Consider the following 4,647-nt stretch of genomic DNA (forward strand, 5'->3'; position numbering starts at 1 on the left):
GAGCATTGTTTTGTATTTTATGTCCCTTCAAGGACTGCATGAGGTCATCAGTACTGATCAAGATTAAAGGGACATTGTACAATAGATTTTTCTTTGCATAAATGTTTTGTAGATGATCCATTTATACAGCCCATCTGGAAGTGTTTTTGCAACAATGTAAAATTTTGCTTATTTTTTAAATAACATTGTTCTGGTTTTTCCTAACTGATGTATACAGACTTCAGACTGCTTCTGTTTGTATAATGGTCTTTTCATATGCAGGGGAAGGTCTGCTCTCAGCCCCTTTCACTGTGTGTCCCAGCCTAACCTCATCAACAGTGCTAAATTGAGAGCTTCTAAGTAAGTTTTTAAAAGGTTTTATACTGGATTTTTAGATCAGTATCTGTGCATATTCTTTTATATAGCCGTGTCTATTACATGCAGTTATATGAACAGTTTGTTTAAAAGATAAAAAATACAAATATTGTTACTTTTGATATTTAAACATATATGTGATACAGTTTATCTTAAAAAAAAAATCACGATTTTGTTTCATTTATTTTAAATAAGTTTATTAAGAGAAAGCGCAACATCTAGTGGTGAAAGTCAGAACAGCACAAAGTTTATCTGCTTATAAAGTAATAACTAACCGACCTAGCAACTGTAATAAATACAGGTATACCCCACTCATACAGCGGGTTAGGGACCGGACCCCCGCTGTAAAGTGAAAACCGCCTTAAAGTGAAACAAGGCAGTTTTAGCTTTCTTTTCAGTGTTTAAAATCTTGAAAACATGTTTGAACTAACTTATATTATGGGTGCAATAGTGCCACATTTAGTTTAACACTAGCACAGCAAGTATTCAATTAGTATTCAATAAATACTGTACTTGTTAAATAGTGACAATTACTGCAGTAAAATTTGTCAGACTATAACACTGAGACACAGATTGCACTGTAATGCTATAAACAGAGTGAACTAAGCATAACAAAATGGTGCCAGTCACTTTTCTCGCAATCTCACGAAGATTACAGCACTGTTTCAAAATCCTTGGAGATTGAACTTCAGCTCCACAAAGCGCTGTATTAGCGAATCGCTGTAAAGTGAAGCGCTGTAAAGTGAGGTATACCTGTAACACCTAATAATTAAACGTTAAAGGGACATAATACTCATATGCTAAATCACTTGAAACTGATGCAGTAAGAATGTAAAAAGCTGACAGGAAAATATCACCTGAGCATCTCTATGTAAAAAAGGAAGATATTTTACCTCACAACTTCCTTAGCTCACCAGAGTAAATTCTGTGTAAAAAGTTATACTTCAGCTGCTGCCCAGCTGCAGGTAAAAAAAATGAAGAAATGACCAGCAACCAATCAGCATCAACAGTGCTGAGGTCATAAACTTTTTTACTGTGATCTCATGAGATTTCACTTAACTCTCATGAGATTTCATAGCAAACTTCCTTAAACTGAATAGGAAAATAAAATGAGTGTGCACGAAGCTCGCTCCCTTGCCTGTCCTGGGACAGACATACTGATTTGCTGCTTAAAGTCCTTTACAATGGGGTGTAAATACTTAGGACATTTTGAGGTAAAATATCTTTCTTTTTTACATAGAGATGTTCAGGTGATATTTTCCAGTCAGCTTTTTGCAGCTATGTGGCATCAGTTTCAAGTGTTTCAACATTTGGGTATCATGGCCCTTTAATTGAAGCACAAAATTAAAAAAAATAATTGAGCACTTTACTCCAGGAAGATGAACACGCTCTATGCTAATTTCCCCCCAGAACCTCAGATTACTTGATATATTCTCTAATTTTCCTGTTTTCAATTTAAATATATATTTTACCCAGAAAATGATCTTCTTGTTTTCCATGTATATTTGTAAAAAGGTTACAGGGGACTCTGGGCTCCTTTATCATATGACTAGAGGGTCACCGCTGCACCTCACAGACAACATCCACACATACTAAGCTGTAAGATATTTTAGGTTTTAAACATATTCATTTCCGGAAAGTTCTCTTTAGTGAAAGGCACCAGTGAGCTAAAAGAGTTTTCACCCTCAGTGGGGATTAACCAAACTATTGCAGTTAGTTATTCTCCTTATTAACCCAGCTCCAGCTTCTGCAATAGGCTTTGTGATTTTAGGGAATATTGAGGAATCCAGATAAGGTTTTGTTTTTCTAGTTCGTTATGGCTGCACATCAATAGCAAGGTCCATACAGGCTTCATTTTCCTCATCCATAAGAGAACTGCTCAGTATTTTTGGGGTAATGTACTGAGCTTCTGTTTGTTAAGTTAAATGAGTTATATAACCTTTAAATAAATGGTTCCAAAAAGTGGGCAGTACCACCCCTGGGGGGCAGTGGGATTACTGAGGGGCCATTTATAGACATAAGAGGTGGTAGGGGGGCACTGGGATTACCATTGGGGCACTAGTAGCAAAGGAGTGGAAGATGATGATAGTGGCCCCTCAAAGTCATTGTTGTGCTTTATTCTGCATGCGTAAAGGTAAACAACTTTCTTGATTTTAAGTAGTGATGCACCGAAATGGAAATTCTGGACCGAATCCGAAAATCCGGGATGCACTTGGCCGAAAACCGAAACTGATACCGAAAATGTATTTTTTCAAATTATTTTTTTTACATAATTACAACCAATAAAAAAAGCCCACACTTTTATTGAAAGTAATACACTAAAATTGGACAAAAATATCTTAAAACAATAATATGCTACACAATAATTTTACCAAGAAAAAAAAAAAAAAACAGGCAAAAAAATGCCATTTTCGGCCAAAATGTTGGTGCATCCTTACTTAAAACAATTATAAATATTAATATACTGTATTATTCTTCATTTAGTTCTATGTAACAGAATCATATTTAACAGTTTTTTTTACCAATTATCCAAATAAAGTATAATCCTAGAAAACTCATTATATGTAGAACAGTAAGTCAAGTAATAAACTTAAACAGCAGCTCTAGGCTAGCATCACATTTGAAACATGCTACACAATAATTTTACCGAAAATAACAGGCAAAAAAAACGAAAAACGAAATAGCCAAAAATGCAATTTTCGGCCGAAACTTTCTGCGGCCGAAATTTCGGTGCATCCCTAATTTTAAGTTTTACTACTCTTTGCTTTCAAGGCTTTTTCTTCTATGATAGCTCAGGTTTATCAATAACTTTTACTCTCTGCATAAATAAAAAGAGAGAAGCGCTCAACCTATGAACGAACAATAGCATCTATGGCTAGTTACCACCCAAGAAGCAGCCTCTTTTTTTTCTCAACATGTGCCTTTCACAGAACTTTCCTGTAGCATATCAGTCTGATCCTGACTTCACAATACAGTTCAGCCCCGAAATACCAGGCAATTCCTCTCTGAATGAGAGAAACAGCAAAACCCCAGATGTACGTTTAGGCCTAGTGTGGGCCTTGTCAGTGAGGTGCAGCCATATCCCACTAGGCACACTGAGCAACGGGTCCACGTCTGGATTCCCCCATCATACTTAGGGAGACTTCCCTAAGTGTCATAATTTGCATAAATAAAAAGAGAGAAGCGCTCAAGTTCCCAGGTTGAGTGCGTCTCTCTTTTAATTTATGCAAATTATGACATTTTGGGAAGTCTCCCTAAGTGTAATGCAGGAATCCAGACGTGCACCTGTTGCTCAGTGTGCCTAGAGGGATATGGCTGCACCTCACTGATGAGGCCCACACTAGGCCGAAACGTACGTCTTGGGTTTTGCTGTTTCTCTCGTTCAGAGAGGGATTGCCTCTTATTTCGGGCTGGACTGTACTGTGAAATCAGGATCAGACTGATATGCTACAGGAAAGTACTTCTCTGTGAAAGGCACATGTTGAGCAATAAGAGGCTGCTTCTTGGGTGGTAACTAGCCATAGAACAAGCTATTATGCTATTGTTTGTTCCCAGGTTGAGCGCTTCTCTTTTTTTATTTATGCAAATTATGACACTTAGGGAAGTCTCCCTAAGTGTGATGCGGGAATCCAGAAGTGGACCCATTGCTCAGTGTGCCTAGAGGGATATGGCTGCACCTCACTGACGAGGCCCACAATAGGCCGAAACGTACGTCTGGGTTTTTTGCTGTTACTCTTGTTCAGAAAGGGATTGCCTGATATTTCGGGGCTGGACTGTACTGTGAAGTCAGGATCAGACTGATATGCTTCAGGAAAGTCCTTCTCTGTGAAAGGCACATGTTGAGCAAAAAGAGGCTGCTTCTTGGGTGGTAACTAGCCATAGAACAAGCTATTATGCTGTTGTTTGTTCCCAAGTTGAGCGCTTCTCTCTTTTAATTTATGCAACTTACACTCTCTCACTGCAATATATTGCAGACATTTGTACTGAAGATTTGTATTCTTTGTTTTTATACATTACCACTTATTGTTAACATTAACTGCACAGTTTAGAATCATTGTGTAGTAGCTGAAAACACAGCAAAGGCCTGTTGTGTTTGTTTGAGTATCTTTGCACACAATTAATTGTGGATGTTTTTTTAAGTCTTCTGGGGGTGCACTACATAACACTTTGGTAAGTAAAATACACTCTCTATGAAGTTGATTTATTGGTGCAGTAGTAACACTATGCTCTAAGCAAATAAACTCCAGGGGCTTGTCTCTGCTTCACATACATAAATGAGACAGATCTCGCCGT

The sequence above is a fragment of the Bombina bombina genome, chromosome 11 (genome assembly GCF_027579735.1).
Source record: "Bombina bombina isolate aBomBom1 chromosome 11, aBomBom1.pri, whole genome shotgun sequence".
NCBI classification, from domain to species: Eukaryota; Metazoa; Chordata; class Amphibia; order Anura; family Bombinatoridae; genus Bombina; species Bombina bombina.